The 27,064-nt window shown below is 41.8% G+C and overlaps 1 pseudogene; it reads right to left on the reverse strand.

Moving 5' to 3' along the window:
* Positions 1-16,329: 16,329 nt before the first annotated feature.
* Positions 16,330-17,231, reverse strand: LOC147423824 (uncharacterized; annotated as a pseudogene).
* Positions 17,232-27,064: the final 9,833 nt, after the last annotated feature.

The following is a 27,064-nucleotide window of genomic DNA, read 5'->3' on the forward strand; positions in this document are numbered from 1 at the left end:
CTATGGTGAAGCATTGTAGGTGCTGCGTGCAAGGGGGGTGGTGGCGTGTCCGTTGTCGGGGGATATGGGTTCGAAACGTGAGCCAGGTCAACACCGGGTTGTTGGTTGTGGGAAAAATGAGAGCCAAGAATTGCCACACCACACAATAGGGTAGTTATAATTTACCTGGTAATGCTAATGGCGCACAAAAACTACTTGAAAATTGATAACATTGACAAAATTGATGCACAATTATTGAGGTAGTGTCGTTAACGACACCTGTTACTTAATTCAAACGATGGTTTAGGAGTTTACACTCCCCTTACAACTTTCCTTGGGCCGTTAACGGCTCCATCATTCTCCAAAACGAGTTAATTAAATCTAAGTTGACGTTGATGGTCAAAGTTTCTCCTATGTGGGGCTTCCAGATTGAGCCCGCTTAACTTCGTCCAATCTTCAGCAGCCCTGGCTTACCGAGCTCCCTTCAATTTGCTTCTTCAACTCTGTGCCCTTCCAATTGCTTCTTGAACTCTCCTTGCTTAGATTCGAAAGAGAGATCGAGAGATAGATTTTCTCCTCCTAGAGGTTGCGAACGAGAGAGAGCCTCTCCTTCCCTAGCTCAAGCACGAGAGAGATAGAGATTGTGTCTTTCCTTTCCTCCCTTGCTCGTTCGAGAACGAGAGAGAGAGAGAGAGAGAGCGTGTGTCCTTTTCCTTCTTAAAGCACGAGAGAGCGGGATATTGTCTCTTCCCCTTGCTTAAGCAATGTGTGAGAGAGAGAGAGAGAGAGAGAGAGAGAGAGAGAGAGAGAGAGAGAGAGAGAGAGAGAGAGAGAGAGAGAGAGAGAGAGAGAGAGAGAGAGAGAGAGAGAGAGAGAGAGAGAGAGAGTTTTCCTCTGTCTTGCTCATGCCACACTTATGCAACGGCTCCGAGTTCCTCCTCCTCTCAATACCCTCACAATATTCTCTTCTCTTCTCCACGTTTTTTTCTTTATATAACACCCCTTCTAATATTAGCTTCCCCCCCTCGCTTAGCAACGATGGGGCCATCGTTGCTAGGGAGCATAAAAATGCACCCTTGCTAATGTGGCAGCGGGTAACAGGAGTAGCATGAAACCAACCGGGACCAGTGCTGAAAAGGGACGCACTCGCATTTTTTTGAGACTTTTGTTTTCTTGGGCGACATCGAAGGAGCAGCACAATGGCCGGTGAGAGCTCACCACTCCCCCTCCACTCTTCCTGCCTCACGCCATGGCTCTTCTTTAATTTCCCCCATCCACACACATTTCCTATTTTACCGAATGGGCGTTCATTTCCTCTTTAATTTGGGCGGCCACCCCTTGGGTGACCATTGAACCTTGTAGTGGCACTACATTTCGTATACATGCCGGCCAAAGCATCATTAAGCACAACATTGGGTAGGCATTCCCTTCGCGCTCGGTGAAAATAGCCCAGAGCTACTTGCCGAAGCTGTGTTTGGCATTCCCCGCAATCATTGCATTCCAAGAGACGACGTTCCAGACACGAAGCTCTTCAAAAACCTTATGTGCTTTCATACAGAACCACATTTGGCATATAATTTACCCAAGACATCGTTGAGCACGGCATGGTTAGCCAAGAGCCCTCTTGCATTGCATAGTCAATCAAGGTACTGCCAATCACAAAATCTACCTCCAATAGTCCTTGACTAACAATATCATTGGAAATTTTGCTTCCATTTCAATTTCTCGGATAGTGTCACTTGCCTTCATGATGCAAGTATAAGCGATTGCATTTGAGGAATGGCCTTCCCTTCGCATTTAGTTAAAGAAACCAGCATGGCCTTGAACGACGAGCAACAGATTGGCACAAAATCATCTGCTAACACGCAGTCGACAACTGGCACATACTTTACACTAGGTTGGTAATGGGACACTTTTATGTCCTGGGACACTTTTATGTCTTGTTAAGTGACCATTTTCCTTGAATTATGTCAAGAGTTTCAAAATGGATTTTGAGGTGCTATTTGTCTAGAAAGTTGTCTCATGAGCTGAAAAAAACTTGACCATTTTTTGGAATATCAATTCTTTCTTTAACCTTGTCCTTGCACAACATTTCACAACCTAAACTATGTGAAAAAACGGGTCCTGTTTTTGGCTTTTTTCAATTTTTGCAACTATACCACTCTAGAATTCATGTTTGTGAGGTCTATAATGCTAGAGAACTATCTTTAGTAGTCCTCAACATGTTCTGATGCTTCTAGGGAGAAATAAATGTTAAAGTTGTAAGTTACGACCAAATTACAAAAATTGTCAAATCTTGTTTTTTAGCCAGTTTTAGCTCTTCTATGATTTTTTTGTGGCTTTTATGATATCCAAATGCAATTTTGATTTTCTATGGCGCATATTGTAACATAAAGCTAATATTCCTTGAGTTTTGGGGCACCTAATACCCTATTTTGCATAGTAGACAACAATGGTTGATTTTTTCAATTATAGCAGAAAACGAAACATTCTAGTATATCAAGTATAGCTTTTTCAATATTTTTAGTTTCTTGTGACAACTACATGCATTTTGTAGGTAGTAACCATATCTAGTCATGAGGATCAAATTTGGCTAGATATTGAATAATTTCTATGGGATTCTACAACTCATAATGTTGAACCCAGTTTTTTCATGTTTGCTGTATTTAGCACTTCATCTTTGTCCCCAAGATTCCCCTTGGTAAGAGATGTATTATTCTTTTGACATGCTCCATGGATCCTTATGAACCTAAAGGACAATAGGGAACTAAGCAAACATGCATATATTATTTGTATTGAGCGTGGCTATAGAAACTTTGATGATAGGTTTGCAGAATGGTAAAAATTCAACTTTTTTTTACCTATTTCTTTTCGCAAAACAAAAAATAGTGAGTGAGAAGCAATCATATGTTCTGATCACCAACCCATTGAAGTTAACTAGGGAATTTATCTCAAGTCCTACAAAAATACCTAATCTTATTTTTATGCAACAAAACGTAAGAAATGACTGTTTTGATGAAAATGTACTGGTCCATCAATTTTGGAGGCTTGGTGTGACCAAAAGATGAGAAATTTTACAAGTTTCTTATTTTTTCCATGTGTAGTAGGCCTTGAACTATAACCTCATGAAAGGATTTTACAAAATGAGTGGATCTACTATGGTTTTGGAGGTTTTTTTCAAAACCCTGAAAGGACACTTTTATGTCCTGTTAGGTTACCAACTTGTTATGTCTTCCTGACCCGGGTTTCGATTGATGCACAATCAGTTTCTGCTAACCCCATATACTGGGTACGGATCTACATCAACTTAAACTTCAAACTGCCATAAATTCTTTACCATAGCTCGAATCAATGAGCCGTAAAGACAGACTGGTAGAGCACTTCAAGCACTACAGTTCTAAATCATAATCTCCTATCTGTGCTCAGGGTCTCAAGGCCTCCTCCTTTTGTTGAGGAGAGGGGATTCACACAACGCCCGCATTTTCACAACATCGTGACAACCCAGAAAGGAAGGGAGGTCTCACGCATGGTGTGACAAGAAAGGTAGAGTTCAAACAAGTAATGGTTGACATGCAGTGAAGCTAAAAAAAAGACAACCATCCGACAAGGAAGTAAAGAGGCTAAAAATAGCACCATTGCTCTTGGCTATTAATTCCCCCATCCCCTTCTCTTCTCTATTGGTTTTTGATCCTTCGTGCTGGTGCCGGTGTGCGTGTGTGTCCCCCCAGAGTGTGTTTGCTGTGGTGTAAATAGAGAGGGAGAGAGAAGTATTGTGGAATTGTGGCGTGTGCAATGGAAGCAATGTGTGTGTTACATGAGTTTGGATTTTTCGAGGCATGTGTGTGTAGGTAAAATTGTGTCGTTTTGAAAAAAAATTTGAGAGGAGTGGAATGTTGTGAGTACCATGGGCTATAGAAAGGCAATCCGGTGTGTTTTCAAGTGTGTTCCCGTTCCCCCTCTCCAATCAAAATATGGAGAGGAGAATGAGAACACACACAAAAACACACCAATATGCCTCTCTATAGCCATGGTACTCAGAACACCCCACTTTTCTTAAAACGACTTCATAAAGACACAATTTTGCATACATACATCTGCCGCAATACATTGACACGCACACTCAACTCAAAGAATCCAGATTCATGCAACACGCACAGTGCTTTGATTGCACATGACACAACCACACAACACTTCTGTCTCTCTCTCTCTTTGCACCACAACAAACACGGTTCAGGGAGACACACACACATGCTTACACCGACACCAAGGAGTAGCAAAGAGCAGCTGCATGCATAATCCTAAGCTAAGAAGTTTGGGTTCATAGTTGTTTGTGTGAAAGATTTGATGAATTTGAGATCCGTTAGGTGTCTTCAAAGAGACCGGAGAGGGGTAGGAAATCAGGTTAGCTTAGTGTCAACAAAAGAGAGTGTGAACCAAGCAAGGATAGATCCGCTAGCACCAATCATAGAAGATGGTATTGAGATCGATACCTCTTCAGAACAATCCATTTACCCCATGGCTGACCAAAATACCATGGCTCACCAACATACCCAAGTAGGCTAGGGTTAATGTGTGTTTAAGTCATAAAATTCACTTCCAATAAAGAATGGTATTTCTTTTTGGACCTAAAAGACTACAAAAAATTCTTCTCTCCATTCCCCATTATTCAACCACTCCTAGCTTATTATAATTCATTCGATGTGAACATATTTATTTTTCTTTAGAGGGTGAGTCTTGCTTGATTAGAAACCAAGAAGACTAATATACAAAACTCATTCCAATTGCTAGACAAAATATAACATTGTTGTGAGCACAAAATTACAGTTTCAAAGAACAATTCAGCTTGGGAGACAAAGGTTATCCGCTACAAATGCATCAGTAAATCCTTTCATCTTACCCTTGATTCAATATGATCTAACCTTGGATGTTTTCATCTTTGTCTTGTTTTGAGATTTCTATGTGTACATGAGAGAGAGTCTTCTATGGCTGCACTTTAAGTATTCACCACCAAATACCACCTTTATTAAGTGAATCCCTTACTACTTTTCAAAACATAATGAATACTTAACCGTGCAAAAAGACTCCATAAGATTAGCAAATGATAGGTGACAAATATAGCGAGTAATAATAGGAGGAGTAACACCAAACACGTTTCGCTCTTAAGAGCTCATTAGTGGTGGTGTTGGTGAAATGTGTATGCAAGGGAGGAGGACGAGGTAAGGGTTTACAAAGGGTGTTTGGTAGCATTCTATTTTAGGGATTACATTTTTTGGAAAGAGTGGAATTTAAGGCTAAGTACCAGGGTAACTGGAGAAGAGTTAAGAGGAGTTAAGGTGAGTAAGATGTAGGTCAAATACCAAGGTATAAGAGTACAAATTTAAAAGTGGAATTTGGGGATAAGAGGGTGGGGTAAAAGTGTGAGTAAGGGGCTTGTTATTGAGGCATAGGGGAGTGGGAATAATGACTAAATCAACCACTAAAACATTACATCATCACCTCAGAGAATTAAAACAGTTTCAGTACCCGTACCGGTTCAGAACAGAATCAGGGTACTAAATGGAAATTGAAGATAGAATACACAGAGAAACACAGAATCTTCATAGCCATAGCCTTTGATTCATCGTCCTTCTCTCATACAATGCGCTACCATTAGGTGCGAGGCCAACTACTAGGAAGAATGAAGAGGCACAAAGCTCTTCACTAATTAGTAACTGAAACGTAAACTACTAAGGTTCAATAACACTTTACTGAATGAATATGCAAGGCTAACACCTGGCATAGCCCGGTGGCAAAAAGTTTTTGAAAGCCAAAAAACTTTTGACTTGTTTCCCATAAATCCCTTGTTAACCAAAATCTAGTGCTCACAAGATAAAGTAAAACAAAGTGCAGTGCTGCCTGGAAACAAATCCAAGGTACACAAATGCATTACTATACCCAATGAAACACTACCCTTTCCCACTTAGTGTTGAAAAACACTATTGAACATTTAGACATCAGATTTCCCTGGCAACTCCCCACTGGGCTCATCCAGGGTTACTATCTCCTGATTGAAATCTGCAGAAATTGTTGTATCTGCAATGCCTTTGGCCACCTTTTTCTTATCATCAAGCAATGACTCCTCTTTGTGGAAACCTAGAAATTCCTCATTGAACTCCTTGGTGCTCATGATCTCCTCCACAATTTCTATCACTGCACCTGTCTCAGTTTGTTCAAATTGCAAATTCTAAAATGAGTCATTTTTACCTACAGGTACAAGATCTCCCACATGCATTGCCTCATGAGTTTCCACAACACTAATCAAGGTATGAAAATCAATACTAGATTCAAGATCAACTGCATCATCTGTGACCATCTTTTTACTACTGCCTTGTTCAGTTTTAGATCCCTGAGTAAATTTTGAACTTTGCTGCATTTTCAACTGCTCAAAATCTTTCTTCAAGTCATCAAATTGCATTTACAGAAGAAAATAATCTTCATTCTGCTCCTCCTTTGCATAACTTTGATAGGGAATGTTCACAAGGGAAAACATTTTTCTTCTCAAGTCTAACCACAGCTGGTCACCCTGCTGTTTGACTTGATTCTTCAAAATTTCTACATCATGTGGTAAGAGGTACCAGCCATTCAATTCTAGGTCCTCCTTAGACATATCCTTGATCTTTGCTTCTAGCTCTTGATAGGCTTGGACTATACTCAAGAGTACACTATTCTCTGACTGCAGTTTGGAATAGTCCTGAGCTAAGACTCCCAAATGAGTATTCAAACTGGACAGCCACTGATCTTCCCAAATTTGAATCTGTCCTGAAGATTTCTCTTTTCTCTTCAATTGTGATCTATAGAAGTCAACAGAGTTTCTCGCAATAGCTAAATCATCTTTGAGTTCATGAATTATTCCCTCTTGCTCCTCAATTAAACTGCTATTTTCTTGACTCCTCTTTGAAACGCTTTGTAACTGAACTACCTCAGTTTGCAACTGAAATTTTTCCCTCTGCAGAAGTGAACTGTTGAGTTGTGACTGGGATGCCAAGTTTCATACCAGATCAAGAGCTTTATAAACATCAGAAATTCCAATTTGTTCACCAAATTTACTGAATTGTACTCCCTCTTGCAAGTCTGATTTGACCTCTGCTACTGGGCTACTAAGCTTATTTCTTTTGAGTTTCAAAGAAGGCTTAGGGGAAAAATTGTAGCAGAATCAACTTTCAGTGTAGGCTTAGGAGTTTCAATGAAAGAATCCAAATTAGTTTCAAACTGATCACCCAAATTTCTCCATAGATTTCCCTCCTCCTATTCAGTTGGATAAAACTTCCTGTCTTGCTCTTGAGAATCTACTACCTTCTTCTTTCTGTTCTCTGCCTGAGGACTGTCTGCTTCATTGTCCTTGTTTCCCTCAAGATGATTGCCAAATACACTTTTGGAGACAATCCACCTAGGGTTGTCATACTCATTGCATGGATTTGTAAAGCAATCAATAATGCTCTAATCTTGGTAGACCTATCCTTCCTCTTTTTCTTCTGAAAATCTTCTGAACTAAGCCTTTGAGAAAACAAATTTGCCCAACCAATTTTCCTTCCACACTCTGTAGCATGCAAGAGTGCAAAATTCTCATTTGAGATATACTCTAGCTTTACAAGAACACATACCTTCTCTAAAAACCATTTCAATTGTTGAAATCTGAAAGGATTCTGAAGTTTGCTGATGGGATAATATCCTCTCTCACCCTGAGCCTGACCAAATTCTTTGTTCATCAGTGTCTCAGAAGCTCTGCCAAGTGAATTGGTTTCCTCCAAGTGGAGATGAAAAACAGTAGAGATCAGTTCAGGGCTTAGCCAGTAACTACTAAAGATATTCCCCTTTGTGTCTTGTACATGACTGAGCAAGATCATAAGAGAATCATTGTTCTTCCAGTGCTTCCATGGGAGCATGGCAAACTGAAGAAGGTTAATCTTCTGCAACCACTCTTGATGTGCCAACACAAACAAGTCAAGCTCTTGTCTCATCTCTAGGAAGGTGTAGTCAACTGGACCAGTGTCCATTGCCAATGAGATGTATCCAATGGTGTTGAGAGTTCTTCATCAATCAAAATATCCTTAGCCGCAATAGCCTGAGCTCAGTGCAAAGCCTTCCTTGTTAAACGCCGTGTCCCAAAGCAAGGAGGGGGGGTGCTAGGGGGGTATACACCACACACACACACACACTCATTTTGTGGATCCATTCTCACTTGGTGAAAGTGGAGGAACTCCACCTCCTTCTCCAAGCTTGTGAGAAGTAAGAGCCTACACCAACACTCTTGGATGTGGAATGAAAATCCAAGCAAGAGCCATGCTTCAATGCTTAAGATTGCCATCTTCATTACTATGCTATTATGTATGTTTTATGGTTGTCCTACAAAGCCATACTGACCTGATTGTATCCACTAAATCCATCCAAGAAGCTGTACATCTCCTTCCTTGCAACTGCATCTAGCATTGTGTCACAGTAAGGTAATGGGAATGGATCGGTAATTGTGGCAGCATTCAGTTTCCTGTAATCCACGCAAATTCTGATCTTGCCATTCTTCTTTGGCACCACCACAATGGGTGACAACTAGGTTACTTTATCCACCGGATAAATGAAACCTACTTCCAAAAGTTTATCAATCTCCTCCTTCACCTGTTTTGCATAATTGGGGTTCATCCTATACCTCTGGTGCTTGACTGGAACTGCATCAGTTTTCAAATTGATCGTATGCTGACACACTGCTTGGTCTGCTCCCTTCATATCAGTGTAAGACCAAGCAAAAACATCTTTAAACTCCTTTAACAAAGTTTTGAATGACTCTTTGAAGTTCAGGTCCAATTCAGTGGACACTTTAACTATCCTGGGGTCTCTGTCCTCTCCCAGATTCATGTCTTCCAAATCATCTTCCCTAACTCTTGAGCTCTTTACCATTTTTTCATCAAACATCTGCTCTGCATGTTTAATTGCTTCTAATGATTCCTGATCCTCTTGTGACTTTTTGGTGGAAGCTGAAATACCTGAAATATTTCTATTGTTTGTCAGTTGTGGATCAGGTGACTAGTCCTGATTCTGAATTGTGTCTACAATTTTTTGAACATCAACCTCTTCTTCCTCATCTTCTTCAATTGCTTCCCCCATATTAATGCCCTCTGCATACAAAGGTCTAAAACCTGGTGGGATTGTTTTCCTGGGTATCATCTGCATTCTAACCTTCTTCTTACCCTATTTGATCACAATGGTGTCTGCACCCCAAAGTTGCTTGACTTTAGCTGTCCTTAACCATGGTATTCCCAGGATCATTGGGTAGGAATAGGTTGTTTCTTCGAGTTTGAGAATCACAAAGTTCACAATAAAAATTAATCCTACAACACTTATGGTTTGATTCCTAAGAATCCCCAAATGTTGCACTCTCCTGTGGTTTGCCATTTTCACTTGAAATGGTGCAGGTGCCCAATTGGTCAATTTCAGTTTCTTACAAACTGATTCAGGAAGAACGTTAACGCCTGAACCTCCATCCACCAACACATTTGACAAGTACACCTTCCCAATGGAAATGTTGATCACTGGAACTTTGTAGTCTACATCCATTGGTGCTACATTTCCAGAATCAATATGTGCTAGATGGATATGTCCCATTTCTTCCTGTGGGAATTGCTTTCCTTTAGCTTCACCTGTCAGTTTCCTGAGGAACACCTGACTGAAGTCAGGGACCAGTTTCAAGAGCTATCCCACTTTGACTGAAATTGGGGCATCCATAAGGGCTTCAAAAAGGTCATCAGATGACCCCTTAGTAGAAGATTGCACTGAATTGTCTGGATTCAAGGAATGCAGCAGTGATGCAGAATCTGACTGCTTACTACCCATCTTCTCCCATATTTTTTGAAATAAATCCGTGGGCCAACAATCTGCTGCTTTGTTAGGTTTTTTATTAGATTGGATCTCTTGTAAGACTCCTCTCCTGATCTTCTCCTGAGCTTTCCAATCAATAGGGTCCTCAACATCTTTTCCTTGCTCCTTTTCCTCTAGTGGAAACTTTCCCTTGGATCTTGTGATAGTTAAAGTTTGCACTTCCTGTGGTTTGTCAAAAACTTCCTCAATTTGATTACAATGAGAGAAATCACATTGAGAAGTGTGTACAGATTCATTGTATGGTTTTGGTAACTTTCCTCCCGTTTCCTCAGTAAACAGTCTGTTGTGAGGTTTTGATGGTTGACTGCCCTGTTTTTCATCTGAAGTGTCAATCTCTTTCAAAAACACTGCATTTACCTGATCTGGTTGTTTCATCCTACCATCATTGGAAGAACTAGTGCCTACATTTGGGGAATTGAAATTCACAATTGGAATACCTCTCTCATTCCTATGCTTACACCATAGCTCACATGCATGTCCTTGCCTGTGTCCCATTGCACCACAATAGTTACATGGTTGCATTGGATTGTTGGTTTGATAAAACCTTGGCCCATTTTGTCAACTCCCTTGTTGATTTGAATTCTAAAATCTACCCGTGAAGGGTTGTGGTGTAACCACATTAGCACCTAATTCCATCCTTGCTAAAATGTGGGCAGGTCCCCTTCCCCTAAAGCTGGGATTGTAATAACAGTTATCATAATCATGTCCAGGTCTTTGACATACCTGACAAAATGGAGTTTTTGTAGGACTTGGGAAGTATTGAGGTTGCATTTCCTTCAGTTTCTCCACTATCTGCTTATTGGTATTGTTTGGCTCCTTGACTTCAGACTTACCATTCTTTCCTTTGCCTTTACACTTCTGCTTCTGTGTTTTGGACTCTTTCCTTTTGGATTTCTTCTTCTTCATCCTCTTCAAAATCTGTTTCCCGATCAGAATCTGAATCTAATTATGTATCTTCCTCTGAATCTGAGTCCTCTTCCTCTGAATCCGAGTCTTGTTTAGACTTCTTTTTCTTACTCTTCTTGAGTTCACTTGTGCCATATCTTCTTTTAGCTCTCATTTCTACATCCACTATGTTGGAAAAATCCTGAGGTTGGGTAAGAGGAGCATGTCCTGCAATTGCACTCTTTAATTGCTTCCTCAAACCTCTACAGAAATAATCACCCAATTGCTCCCAAGAGGGCCTTTGATTGGCTTGCAATCTGTTCATCAAATTTCTAAACTGTTGGGCATAATCTTCAACCAACAAATCCTTTTGCTTGATTTTTTTTATTTTCTTCAGAACATTTTCAGGGGCTTCTCTACTATGAACCTGGCCAGAAATCTGATCTTCAGGTTATCATAGTCAGGAAATGCAGCAGTATCATACTACATGAACCAAGACATGGATTTTCCCTGTAATGTTGCTGCAAAATGCTCCTTCTTGATAGCATCATTATAAAGTACATCATACCCACTAGCAGACCATCTTGTCTCAAACTGTCCCACATGACTGTCAGCATCCTGGGATTCTTTCCCACTGAACTTTGCTGCCCCTACTTTAGGGTTGAGTGGTGGTTGTGCCATAATGGGTACTGGTTGAACTGGTTGATCTCCCAAAGGTTGAAAAGTCAACAATGATAAAGGTGGTGGTGTAGGAAACTGCAGTTGCCTCTTTGTCCTCAAAAACTGATGGACTGCCTGAATGCCAACTAACTAATGGACGACTCTTTCAGGAGTTGGGTTTCTTCCCTGCACTGTTGGTCAAGGTGATGATGTTTCCCCTTCCTCCTGTTGTTGGTCTCCACTTGTGTTGCTGATCTCTCCAGGTCCTATTCTTGCAGGAATTGGTGGCAAACCTGTAACTGCTCCTACTTCAGGAATTTCTTCCCCTGCATGACCCCTTGATCTCTGAAGTTGAGATTCCAGCCATGATTCATATCTCCTTCTCTGAAACCTGGTGCCATAGGAGATGTTTTGTGGTTCATCCCCTGAATCACTCATACATGTCTCCTTCTACTTGTGATCTTCAGGAAAATTCTGAGTTGTCTACTAGTGTAGTTAACCAAACTGATTGGACCATTCACTAATCCAAAAGGCAAAAACTGTGCTTTGTAAAATTGAAAAACCTTGGAAGCAACCTGAAGCTTTAAATCACCAGGCAATTTGGGAAAATATTCCTGAAGGCAAATCAGGTTGTAATCCTCGTGTTCTTCTTCCTCTGACTTCCAATTAGAGATGCTTGTAGAAAATCTTCAGGTTCACAACCCCATATGCCCCAACTAGACCCCATTACCCATTAAGCCTTTGATCAAAGTTTGCTCCACAATTAGCAAGATCTCCAAGTGTTATTGAGGCATAGGGGAGTGGGAATAACGACTAAATCAACCATTAAAACATTACATCATCACCTCACAAAATCAGAACAATTTCAGTACCCGTACCGGTTCAGAACAAAATCAGGGTACTGAATGGAAACTGAAGACAGAATACACAGAGAAACACAAAATCTTCATAGCCATAGCCTTTCATTTATCGTCCTTCTTTCATACAATGCGGTACCATCAGGTGCAAGCTGCAAGGCCAACTACTAGGAAGAATGAAGAGGCACAAACCTCTTCACTAATTACAAACTGAAAAGTAAACTACTAAGGTTCAATAACACTTTACTGAAAGAATATGCAAGACTAACAGGGCTTTCAGGTGGGAAGAAACAATAAGTAAAACTTAAAGTGGTAAAAAATAAACAACGTGAGGGTGGCATAAAAGGACTCCAAAGGTAAAACTTTAGGGGAGGGAGGTATGGGGTTCAAGCATCTCCAAAAACAATTGAGATGTATAGGGTAAGTTGGAATGAAAAATCGATAAACTAAAATAAGAGAAGGGGTGTGGGGGAATCAACAGCTAGGATCAATGGTGAGCTTTGCTCTCCCAAAAAATTGAGTACAATCGTCTTCTTCTTCCTCTCTAGCTCTCTAGATGGTTGCCTATCAAAAATGGCAAAAAGGAGGGCCCCTTTTAGAGCATTTTCTCTATTTTTAGCCTCTTTAATTCCTTGCTAGATACAGTTTTTTTAGCTTATCCTACATGAACCATCACTTTCCCTGGCTCTGCCTTGGTCTTCACACCATGCATAAGACCTCCCTCCCTTCTTGGGCTGTTGCGGTGTTGTGACAATTGGGGGGTGTGAATCCCCTCTCCTCAACAAAAAGGGACACCCTAAGGCCCCCCCATGTGAACTCCTACTCACGGCCAGTTTCCACATCATTGCTGTCACCAACGGCCATCAATCATTGACAACGCCACCACAAACCACCAGGCCGCCGTCGGCGCCCAGAGTTTCGCCTGAACAACGCCCACGACGCTTCACCATAGCCACCAAGAGGAGGGATCTCCCCTCTCTCTCCACACTGCCTAATGAGGAGGACCACTCCAGTATATATACATTGCTTGCAACTAGCTCCCTCATGCCACGTGGCAACCCCTTATTACCTGTATCCTCCAAGCTCCCATAAATTTTAAACATGATATTAAAAACAAAACCCTTTTTCCCCACCACTTCAGGGCCATTCCATTCCTTGTTTCAGTGGTCCAATGCCCGAGTCGTAAATCCGTGTCAAAAGCTTGCATCGCTAGCTCCGAATCACCCAATCCTTGCCACACTCGTACCATCCCAAGTCCACACAAACTGACACCATGAAAATAGGCAAAAATCACTTGTCCACACCCCACCTTCAACTGCTCAAATTTCAACTTGTTATATCTAGTTACCCAAGAACCCAATTGATGAGTCGTTAACTTTGACGAACACACATAGAATGTTGGCAAGACCAAAAAAACTGTAGCACGTCTACCAAGGTAGTCAGACTGGCACATAACTAGCCCCTGGTGAAACTTCAACTGCTCATATCTTAACCATTTGAACTTCGATTGTCAATCCAAAATGACTGACATGTCCATAAATCGAGCACTTCAAGTCCATGCACTCATACCCACTTTGATCATCTATTTGCAAACCACCAACCCAACGGAGATCTACAAACCACTTAAACTTCCTCCATAACTTGCACTCCATAGCTTTGATTGAGGAGCCATCGAGACCAACCTGTAAATCACATTGAGGGCCACCTCTGATACTTCCATTCCTACACTTTGCACACTTTGACCAACCATCTTTGATAGGCACAATAGTAGAGCACTCTAGCCCAAAGAACCACATAAACCATACATATTATCTGCCCTTGAACTTCAGAGCTGCCTTGCCACTTTGGCATGCCTTTGAGAGCCCACATAACCTTGCATTGAACTCCTCATAGCATCGACCAACTTTAGCTGCACTAATGTATACTGTGAAGATTGTAACTTAAGGTACCTATATAAGTTTACCAGTACTTTGCCCGACACATATGTTGTGATGAATTTGGTTTTGGTGCTCTATAATTGTTCTTCTGTTATATGAGCAAACATAAGGTGCACATATGGTACCAATTGCTTAGCTTACTTGCAAGCGCATAGTTGCACTCTCATGATGAATCCAAGATAGATTCACGGGGCACAAGTTTTCCTCCATAGAGATGAATAATGGCGAGATCACAAGGCTACTATGGTAGAAATCTTCCGTATGGCTTTCTCTATTTTCCTTAAATGGGTGATGATTCATTGAGAGAAATAAAGTATACTATACCATACAAAAGAGTGTGGATTATGGTTTCATGAGGGTCCCTCTCACTCCTGTCATAGAGTGTTATAAGGATTTGTCCACACACAAGTACTTTCAGTGCTCGAGAGTTTTTTGCCTACATTATCGGCATCCCTCTTTGAGACATATTCCACGTGCAGAATATGAGCCTCATTGACTATGATACTGGTATCACACTTTAATATGTGTCACAACAAGTCCCAAGATGCTAGTCAATTCCGTTTATAAAAGACCACTTAAAGCACAAATTATTGGGAACAATTTAAATGGCCATGAAATTGTTGGATAGTTGCATGAGTAAGGATTGTTTATGTCAATAGTTATGATTATTCTAAGTCACAACCTTAACGGATGATTTTTTTTGGAAAGATGCTTAGGTTGCAAATGTGCATACCTATGATGTAAATAGCAAGGGCTATTTTATGTGACTGATATGAAAATTTTATATGTTGACCCTAGGAATGATTGTTTTCCATATCCGTTTATGAACTGCTTGGCACCTTTCCATAGTCTCTACCTACTACTGTTTTTGACAGGTGCATCCAAACAATTAATGAAAAAAGATGTATGTCCGGTTCATGTTATGAATGGTTTATGCTATGAGCATGCAATAACTTTGTTGTATGGATTACTTGTGGTAGAAAATATTTTTGGCACTAGGAGCATGGTTATCCTGGAGAAACTTATGTGCTTCTTTGAACATCTCAAAGAATGCTACGCCACTAATGAGTGGAGTTGATTTGTACCTTTTACTTATGCATATTCTTGCCAAGTAAAAGGCGATGGTATAATTCATATTCTTAAAAGATATAGTGTCTTTCATGTAAGCGCTCACCGTGATGGAACCTCACAATGATTTTATGGTGAAACTTAGGGAGCCTTTTGCATATGTTTTTGAGGACAAAAACTCTTCCAAAAGGGGTGGAGTAGTGTCAAGACCAGGGTCCTACATAGACGAGGGTCTCGGACAAGGGTCCTACAAAGACGAGGGTCTCATGGACACATGGGCGCATGGGATAAGGGCCCTAAGAGAAGACTCTATCATGTGGATGGAATGTAGAGTTTAGGGACATCTATAGAAGGCTACATAAGCATTTGTTGGGTGGAGACCAACATGCCAATTCCCTCTGTCTCACACCTACACACCAAGTCAAAAACGAGAAATTCTTTGAAGATGATATCTCCATTGTTAAATTGTTTTGGGGTAGAATGTAGTGCCCCTTGCTACAAGAGGAACATATACTCTAGTGGTTGTCTGTATTAATGCCATGGTTCATGACTGGCAACCAAAACAGGATGCTATAGACATTGCCACAAAGACAAAAGTACATTATTGAAACTAAAAGAGCTGTGCATAAGTACAATCAAAACACACGTGTAATTAAACTTGTCCAAAAGATGTGGAGTTGCCAATCATATACAGTCAAATACAATGTAACCATCATGATGTAATCATATTGTAGAGTCATATACAAATATAATGCTCCTGATCATCTGTGATACAAAAAATATAGCAGAACACTGCCATATGCAAATGATACTTTAGATATATTGTAGAGTGATATACAATTACATCGTTATTGATCATTTGTGACACAAAAAGTATGGCAAACCACTACCATATGCAAAACATGCTACATCACCGACATGCTACAATCTTGGTGACAAGACACAACTATATACAAACACATGCATCAAGTTAGAAAATGAAAATAACGTTTCAAACCACAAACTTAAAAACACCAAAACAAATATGGACACTCACCTCAAGGTAGACTATCCCATGCGATCACCGTACCGCACCCCTCCAAGTCCTCCAATAGCAGTACCAGGCCGTGGCGATATCCAAAACACTCCTCCATGTGTGTCGGAGGATGACCATTTCCAACTCTTACAACAAATGCTCAAAACATGAGATCAACAAACATGAAGTATTTATACAATAAAATGCACTCAACAAAGTGATACATACGAGCTCATGACGCATCATGTCGTAACTGTCGCTGCCAAGATGCGATGCATCTACCAATTGAAGATGTGTGGCTGCCGCATCCCTCTCCTGATGATACTGCTGTCTAGAGTCTGTTGTTTCTCTTGGTGAATGGACTCCCACTCCTCAGCATCTAACCATACTGGCTTTTATAAACCATGTTTATAGTTTTTGTGGGCCTTTGATCGCGTCCATGCGACATCACCTCATGCGTTTTGTGCTTAATCCATTCTGAGCTGACAACAGAGTACCTAGGTGCTGATCAATACTCACGATGGATGGCCTTTGTAATATAATTCTTGCAATCCTTGTCCTGTTGACTCCACTTTAGCATGATAGAGTGACCAAACTGCACTCTGCACAATTGTCGTATCCACTGGTGCATGGCCTTTCTGATCGCATCCATAACTGGGGCTACATCTCGTTGCTGTATAGCTTGGAGTCATCATGGTCATGAGCACCCCAAAGTGTGCGTGGAGTACCGAGAGGTGTACCTACATCGGAAACATTGCGTCTAGCAGTGCTCGTCAATGATGACGCATCTGTCACACCACCTCCACAATATCTGCCTCCTCGTCTAGACCCACATCCTCCCGTAGACCCTCCTTTGGAATCTCCTCCACTAGAACGTGACCTCCAATCCTCTCTAGATGAATGATACTTAAGCCTCTCCTGCATTGTGTTGTGATGTCAATTGCTATCTCACACGTCGACAGGTGGAGCCGTTGGGGATGACTCAGTAGACAGTTGTAGTGAGCTCGTGGATCCAGAAGTTCCGTCCAAGGGAGTAGCACCGATGGGAGTGCCTCCAAAAGGAGTGCCGTCAATGTGAGTAGCACCAAAAGGAGTGCCACCGACGGAAGTAGCACCAAAAAGAAGTGTCGTCGACGTGAGTGAGACCCTTTGGAGTTGTGACTGTCCCGCACGCGATCCAGTACTGTGACATTGCGACCTAATAAGGAGGTGGCGCACGACGAGAACTGATCCTCTATCACGTGGTCCGAGCTAAATGGTGGTGTGTATCCATCCCCCCGTTGCGCTCTACAACACAATCTTTAAACAATTAGCATCTACATAACAATATAACCTCTCACCTCAAATGTGTTACACTTTTCCACATGTTTATTAAAAAAACTCACTTGGAAAGGAAAAAAAGTATCACGGTTAGAAAAACACAAATTTGGATTCCATTTCATTATAAGTACAAATAAGATTATGCAAATGCTTCATAAGCAGTCTCCTATTCTAGCATCTTCTAAATTGGAGATCTGCTACACTACGCATATCAATCTCCACATCTGAGAATTCCAGGTCTCTTATAATGGCTGCATCTTCCAGATCACTGTCCTTATACAAGAAATTGTCTTCCACGACCTCGTGTGCTTGATCCTCTTCTATGGACGACTCCTCTTGGGGAAGGATTTCTTCTTCTTGGATAGGAACATGCATTCTAGAGTCCACTTTGGGTGAAGCCTCTACGCCCAAGCCCTCAATTATTTATTTTCCTACTGCGTGGAGTGACTCTGCATGCCCAAGACCTAAATGGAAAGCGATCCGGACTCAAGAAGTAAGAGCATGTAGGGTGTTTGTGTCTTGACTTGGAGAAAGTTGGTGAGAAAACTCTTCTTAGCATTCTCAAACTCTTTCCAAGTAGATTTTCCAATGCTACCACCCCACACCTCCACTCCATAAAGAAGCACCGGTGTCACCAACGTGTCAAAGAGGTACTTTTTGAGAGCCCAACACTTGATCTCTCCAGCATTGCACATGTTCTCAAATGCATAATAAGCCCTCTTTCCGGCTTTCAAGCTACGTATTGCGCAATCCTTCTATTTATGATTGGATGGAACCTCAAGGCCAAGGTACTTGAAGCTATCTACCACTTCAAGTTTCTCATTGTTGTATACAATGCATGGATTTTTGTCACTGAGAGTCTTTACAAGCATAACCTTGGTTTTGGATCCATTCACGATCAACCCGCTATGTAGGCAAAAGCGTTCAAAGACACTCATAAGCTTTTGTGCATCTTCTAAAGTATGTGCCAAGAGAACTACATCAGTGGCATAAAGAAAAAGCATGATCACCGCATTTCGGATCTTAACCTCTTCTATGCCTTCTTGCTGCATAAAACGAAGAACCATGCATTCCAATTCATCAATGAGTAGCCCAAAGAGGGTTGGGGAAAGTGGGCATCCTTGTTTGACACCAATGGTGCTGGCAAAAATTTTTGAAATTCCATCTCCCATACGTAGTCGACATATCACTTTTTGGTAGATGTGAAAGACTGTATGCATAAATTCTCTCGGCACTTGAAGGCTTTGCATACGTAGGTGGATGACACAATGCTTGAGCAGCTGCTTGATGGAGACTTTAACAAGTCCTAATTTGATGTGTATGTCAGATGTGTCATTTAGCAAGGCAAGGATGGCTTCCACCCTACTGGTCAGGATTCTCAAAGGTATTGGAGATTGGTGGATAACTCTAGTATATCGTGCCATAGTGTATGCAAAATGATGGCTTCATTTTCACAAAGCTCAAAGCTCTTTGGATACTTGAGGGTTGATGGCTAGTCTCCACCTCAAACCTATATCAAGCAATGGTAGCTTAAATCGATCGATAGTTGTAGCGGTCATCTTCCCTCCTGGCTAAAAAAATCATGACATTTGAGGGCCACTTTTATGAGGTCGGCTATGTCCACAGATAGCTGTGGTGCCTTGGCACAGGTGTAAGTAGGTCTTGATATCGCTATGACATGCATGATCGGTTGCAAGAAGTTAGCAAGGTGATGCCTTTCAAGGAATTTTCTCTGAGCTAAACAATGCGAATAGCATACAAGCATCAGATGGGGTTGCAATAGTCATTTTCTGGCGGCGAGGATATGCAGGCTGTCTTTTAATTGCAGGAGCTCTAAAGTTGGAGGAAGAAAAGCAAGATTTTTTAGCAAACATGAGGTCAGTAGTCGGGAACGTGACACAGGTCGCCAAGCAAGAGCTTTTTAAAGTTAAGCTAGAAATAGCTTTGAGCCAAAAGAAAAAAAAAGCAGGACGATTAGCTATTGTGCATGGCGCCACTACAGTGGGCTGGAGGGAAAAGGGGAGATGGGCTTCAGTTCCGCATGAAAGGGGCGGCCATGCACTGGTTGATGAAGCGGAGAAGCAAGGATTTCCAGGGGCATAGCAAGGCCTTTGAGGGCTGATCAATAGGGCAGCCCAGCGGTAAGGAGGTCCATTAGGAAATTTCGGAGGTCATTTGGAGGGCCTTCTAAGAAAATGTATTTCTCGCACTCTCTCTCTAGAAAATATGGTGAATAATAGAGGTGGGTCTTTCATGGTAAAAGTTCAAAAAGTGTACTTTAAGTAGATTCTTTACTCTTCTGAACATTCGTTCGTAATGATTGAGGGATAATCTTCTTTTCAGTTGCATTGAATGAACCTCGTCAACATGGAGAGAATGAGGTAAACATGGAGGGACGAAGGCACAGCCGCCTATTCACTTTCCATTAAACCTGCACATGTGGCTAATGGCACACTCCTCAAATGGAACAAATGTTACGCAGAAACGAGCCAAATATCACCTTCACATTGATTTGGACAATGAGTACCAACCATTGATTAAGCGTAGTAAAGCAAACACACATATACCTCCCGCATCCATAGACACGCTCAGAGCTCAGGGAGCTAAACACATAGATATCTGGACGAGAGGCTCTCTCTATCCTAAGCATCCAATGACTAATGCGTCTCCACCGTTTGTCAATCCTACAAGCTTATTGACCTTTGTTGGTAATGGAGAAAAGGGCCTTCTAGGTTATTGTAAATCTCTTGCAAGGGAAGTTGAAACTTATAAGGGCATTCTCCAAGCTCAACAATGTGAGATTGTTCGTCTTTCACATTCACATTCTACAGATCAGGTTACCATTTTGCAACACAAAACAGAGGTAGAGGCACTAAAAGGAAAGGTACGAAGTTGTCAAATGAAGGACACCATATTGGGTGGTCGTATCCGAAAGAAGAAATTGTGCAATCTTGAAACATTGCAGGTTGCATCCGGAGGTCTCAAGAAAAGAATCCGAGCATTAAGGTGATGCTTCTTGGTTGACTAAATTGTCTTAGTTAAGTAATTTTTTTGTTTTTTCTTGTTATGCATTGTTTTCATGTGCCTAAATAGTGTTAGTGAAGTAAATTTTATGTTATTTACTTATGCATTGTCTTCATGTAGAGATTCAATCTATCCTAACAAGGAAAACATTGACCCCAAAGCCAATATAGGAAAGAGATTGAAGCCCCTTATAAGTAGAAGCCTTGTAGCAGATATAGTACATGACAAGAAGTTTAAGGTTCTACAGTGAAATGTAGTGGACCGCTTTATTTCAGAGAACTCAGTGCCAGCAAAAGAGATACAAGGCACACTTGATTCACTTGGTGTAAGCAAAAGAGGATATTCGGCTATACAAAAATCTATCTCTTCCATCTTTGTTAAGAAGGGAATAAAATCCAAACTTTTACCATCAGCCTCAAGTGTTTGGAAAGAGAGGCTTCAGCTTAACGACGCACAGGGAGAATATCTTGGACAGCCCTTTCATATTAAAGCAACTTACACTGGCCATGGAGCAAACATGGCATATGATGAGTTCAATAATATTTTTATGGAAGTGCAGATGTTGCAGAAGAGAATGGTGGAGAAAGAGGTTTTCCTGCCACCACAGGTCCACAGATGTAGTTGACCCGTGGCGTGAATGGTTAAACCAATCCTCCACTTCTTTGTGACTTGTTGATGGTCTTAGGATTTGTCTTATTGCTTGGAAGGTGGCTTCATCCAGTAGTGTCTCCTTTTATTTTTCAGCTTTCTCAAAGCATCTTCGGAGGCATTCCATTGGATTGCTGGATGTTTCCATTGCCTCATCATCACTACTATCCTCTAAAACAAATCCACTCCTCTCCTCTTGGAATCTAGAAATGATAGCCAGGGAGAAGTCCTCCCTTAAATAAAAGATGCTTTGCACATCATGTAAAAAGATATAGGTCCTGTCTCCAATCCTGAAGTCAGGCATAGCAGGCAGCATCATCTTAGCATGCTTCTCAGTGAAGTTACTGACATCCAAGGGCAAGTTGATTTCTGTTGCTTTCACAGAGAGCATCTTACTTCTTTGTGTTACCATATACATGTGGTAGTGATGTGTGTGAACACACTAGGACCGCCGGGGCATTTTTTCCCTCTTTAGGAGGTTTTTTCCCCCGTGCATTGTATATACGCCCATCACTCTAGGGCTATCCATCTTTCCATTACACACTAAGTAACACACTCTCTATTGTGTGCCTTGAGCTTCCTTCGTCTTCTCCAAGCTGTGTGTGTTTCTTTGCAACCCTAATTCCAACAATTGGTATCAGAGCAGGTCACGTCCTCCCGGGCTTAGTCGCCAGCTGCTCCAGCACACGCCTGCTCACTTTCTCCGATTTCAGTGAGCTTTGGCGAGTGTTCGCAGGTCGACAAATATTTTGGGATAGCTCAAAGAGCTAGGTCTGCTCAGAATTTTGATTTGGGCTCATTTCGGCCTCCGTTTCCACTACGAGCAGTATTGCACAGGCTATTTCGTCATTTTGTGCAGATTTTCTGTTAGTGCCGTTTTCTGCATAACAGGTGCCTTATAGTCTTCTACGGTTTGTGCTATATAGCACAAGTTGTTCCCGCTCCATTTCTCCTATTTTCAGGCAGTTTTCACATCAGGTGCAACATTTACCATGGCTGACAACAACAACACAGATGTGTTCAAGATGTTTGCTGCTGAGGACAGGTTGGATGGGGACAACTACCCTATGTGGGCTTATATGATGCAACATGTTCTTGTGTCAAAAGGTGTCTGGAACATTGTGCAGGGCATTGATGTACGTCCTGGTTCTGAAGATGTAGGCGATGTTGAGGATGTTGCAGGTCTTGCTGCAAGGATTGCAGCTGCTAGAGTTGTTTTGCCTACGGTAGAACAAGCTCGTTGGGATGTTAAGGATGCGCAGGATCATGCATTGATTGCGTTGTCTGTGAAGCGCACCATTATTCCTCACATCCGTTCAACAAAATCTGCAAAACAGGCTTGGGATATTCTAGCAGGTCTTTATGCAAGCCGCAATGAGGCTAAAATTGCTTTGCTCCGTAAAGAGCTAGAGTCGAAGATTATGCATGAGGAAGATGATATGGACACTTTCCTTGCTAGTGTCAAGGATATCAATGAGCAACTCATTTCTGCAGGTGAAGTCATTTCGGACAGTTCCCTTGTGCAGACTGTTCTTGATGCCTTACCAGATTCCGACCAGACTTTTGCTAGTACTTGGAGACTCATGACCCAAGGAAATCCTGAAGTTGTCAAGTTTGATGAATTATGCACATTGCTGTTGCAAGAGTCACTTTCTAGAAAAAACAGGACTAGGCAGCGTGCAGTTGAACAGGCTTTTATTGCTTCTCAAAGAAAGGATGGTAACAGTAATGCAGCCACTTCTTATGGTTCTGCTGCGAGTGGCAAAAATTTTGTTCCTAATGCTTCTGGTGGCAGCACTTCGTCTGGCAATTCTGGTGATAAGGGCAAAAAGAAGATGCGTTGCCATTATTGTAAAGCCAATGATCACTTGATCAAGTCGTGTCCTAAGTTGAAGGCCAAAGAGGCTAAGAAGAAAGAGGGTGGTTCCACTGCAAATGCTGGTTCCACTATAAATGCAGCCATTGTTGAGTCTTCTGTGAAAGGAGATTGTGATGCTGATGTTGATGCAGAATGGGCTTTTAGCGCAGAGTGCACTTACAATCCTGCTGTCCATGATGCATGCTTGTCAGTTGCTGCAGATTCACATGTGTGGTATTTTGACAGTGGTGCTACAAAGCACATTACCTCACATCGTGAATTGTTTACCTCTCTCGAATCTGTCCCTCATGGGAATTCAGTCACTTGTGCCAACAACGCCTCTTATCCAGTTCAGGGAGTTGGAAAGATTGTGCTCACTACTGCTAATGGAAGTTCCTTCACACTTGTTGATGCACTTTATGTACCTGGGATCAAGAAGAATCTCTTGTCTGTATCCACACTTGCTAGACTTGGACTTGTAGTCAAATTTGTGGATGACAGATGTACAGTTCATGATCTCAGTTTTGGTGATAAAATTGTTGCATCTGGGCTTTTGTGCCGTGGGCTGTATAAGCTCACTTTGTATGACAAGTGTGGACAAAATTTTGCAAATGCTGTTGCAGATTCAAGGGCTATTTCAGATGCAAAACTTTGGCATGCACGTTTTGGTTATCTGAATTTTGCCAGTTTGCTGCGTTTGCAAAAATCTGATATGGTTGCTTCTTTGCCGCCTCTTGAAGCACCTATCAAACATGTTTGTGAAGGCTGTATTCTGGGTAAAATGCAGCGTTCTAAGTTTCCAAAGGATGGTTCAGTTAGGGACACATGCAAGTTGCAGCTTGTGCATAGTGATGTTTGTGGGCCCATGCAAACTCCGTCCTTGGGCAATTACCTGTACTTCGTGACTTTCATTGATGATTACTCCAGGCATGCGTGGGTATTTCCGCTTAAAGCGAAGTCCGAAGTTTTTATGTGCTTCAAACAATTTTTGGCTATGGCTGAAAATGTCTCAAAATGTACTATGGGCACCCTCCGTTCCGATCGAGGGGGGGAGTATATGTCTCATGAATTTAATGCATTTCTGGCTAGTCGTGGGATAAAACACCAATGTATAGTGCCTTATACACCTCAGCAAAATGGTGTTGCTGAGAGGAAAAACAGGTCACTAACGGAAATGGCACGATGTATGGTCAAAAGTCAAGCTTTGCCGCATTCTTTTTCGCCAGAGGCCATCATGTGTGCCACTTATGTACTTAACAGGTGTCCTACGAAAGCTTTGCAGTCTATTACTCCATATGAAGCATGGCATGATAGAAAACCTTCTATTGAGCACATGCGTGTTTTTGGCTGTTTGGCATATGCTTTGGTGCCACAAGTGCGGCGCAGAAAATTGGATGATAAGGCTGTCAAATGTATTTTTGTTGGTTATAGTGCTGAAAGCAAAGGTTACAGGTTGTATCATCCGCAAACAAAACATATTCTGGTTTCACGGGATGTAGTGTTTGTGGAAGATTATGTTCAGCCCTTGCTGTCATGTACTAGAGACAGTAATGTAAGCTCACAAGACATTTATGACACTTTGTTGCCTCTTTTCAGTGGTGGAAATACGAATGTAACTTCCAATGAGGCAAATGTATAGCCTATGGGGGTTTCTGAAAATGTTTTAGAACAGCCTATTACTGATGCAGATGTACATGATGTACTTGATGAGGAAAGGGCTGAAAATGAGCAGGCTAGAGGTATGCCAAAATGGCTGGTGCACACTTTGCGTGACAGTAAATTGGATGAACCTTTATCTAGTCGTACTCGTTCAGGCTCTCGCCATGCATCTTATGCATCAGATTGTTATGCTTTGGCTGTGTCTAGTTTACATGATGTTGAGGAGCCTCTGTCTTTTGATGAAGCACAGAATTCAGAAAATTGGATTGCTACCATGAAATCAGAATATGATGCACTTATAGAAAATGACACATGGACTTTATTTGATTTGCCTCCTGGCAAAAAGGCCATTGGTACGAAGTGGGTTTACAAGTTGAAACGCAAGCCGGATGGTGAGATCGATCGCCATAAGGCTCGACTTGTTGCAAAGGGTTATGCACAACAAAAAGGCATAGATTATGAAGAGATTTTTTCTCCCACTTGTCGTATGACTACTATGCGTTTTCTATGTGCATTGGCAGCTCATTTTGGTTGGGATGTACATCAATCAGACATTGTTACTGCTTTCTTGAATGGTGACATATTTGAGGAAGTTTATGTAACGCAGCCTCGCGGTTTTGTCATAAAAGGACAAGAGGACAAAGTGTGAAAATGTAACAAGGCTTTGTATGGGTTGAAGAAATCTCCTCGTGCTTCATATAAAAAAGTGACACTCATTTGGTCAAACAAGGCTTTCGTAATAGTCCAACAGAAAGAACGTTGTATGTAAATCTTGAGGGTGATGTACTTCTCATTGTGGTTCTTTATGTAGATGATTTGCCGATCACTAGACCAAATGAGAGACATATTACTGAATTTAAGGTTGATTTGAATGCTACTTTCAAGATGAAAGATTTGGGGCTGTTGCATCATTACTTGGGTATAAAGTTTAAGCAGTGTGGTGGTATTGCCTTGTGTCAAAAAAGTTACATAGAGACATTGCTATGTAATTTTGGACTTGAGGATTGCAAACCTATTGCCACTCCCATGGAAATAGGTTTGAAGTTGAGTCTACATGATGCTGGCGATCCTGCTGATGTCACTCTTTACCAAACTGCTGTTGGCTACCTCATTAATGTATGCAACACGAGGCCAGATATTCAGTTTGCAGTCTCGCAGGTCAGCAGATTTATGCATAGCCCAGGGTCTAAGCATTGGCAGGCTGTCAAGAGGATTTTCTGCTACCTTAGTGGCACTTTACATCTTGGCTTGTTTTATCCCAAGGGGGGATCATTGCCGCCAGACTTACATGCTTTTTCGGACTCAGATTGGGCTGGTTGTTTTGACAAGCGAGTGTCCACAAGTGGTTTTTGTTTCATGCTTGGCAGTTCATGTATATCATGGTTGAGCAAGAAGCAACCTACTGTGGCCACTTCGAGTTGTGAGGCTGAGTACAGGGCAGTCTTCACAGCTACGGTTGAGTGTGTATGGCTCAGACGCCTTATGGCTGACTTGGGTGTTGGACAGGACACTGCCAACACTATCTACACTGACAGTCAGAGCGCATTGGCAGTTGCGAGGAACCCAGTTTTTCATGCTCGCACAATGCACATTGAGGTGCATTACCACTATGTCAGGGAGAGGCTCTCAGCAGGAGAGATCAGCTTGGCTTATGTGCCAACACAGGACAACCTTGCAGATCTTTTCACAAAGGCATTGTCTCATGAGAAGCTTGAAGCTTTCCGCAAAGCTTTGGGCTTACTCCCCTTTGTGACTGATCCTGTCCTCAGGGCATGGCACTTCCCTTTACTCATGTGCCAACCCTCGTTCACTGCATCACTCCACGGGGGATTTGTTACCATATACATGTGGTAGTGATGTGTGTGAACACACTAGGACCGCCGGGGCATTTTTTCCCTCTTTAGGAGGTTTTTTCCCCCGTGCATTGTATATACGCCCATCACTCTAGGGCTATCCATCTTTCCATTACACACTAAGTAACACACTCTCTATTGTGTGCCTTGAGCTTCCTTCGTCTTCTCCAAGCTGTGTGTGTTTCTCTGCAACCCTAATTCCAACACTTTGTACTTCAATTGCCTCAACCTCAAGGTCAACTGTATCTTCAACCTCCTCGACCTCTTGTATATGTGTTGTCTCCTCGCATTCTTCGTCTGGTGTTGCATCATGCTCCTCTAACACCTCATCAGGATTCCGCATGAGGAATCCAAATAGGCTGTTCAGGTAAATCATAAAGCCAAAGGATTCCTGA

Source organism: Adiantum capillus-veneris, chromosome 26 (assembly GCF_014529385.1).
Source record: "Adiantum capillus-veneris isolate H3 chromosome 26, ASM1452938v2, whole genome shotgun sequence".
NCBI lineage: Eukaryota > Viridiplantae > Streptophyta > Polypodiopsida > Polypodiales > Pteridaceae > Adiantum > Adiantum capillus-veneris.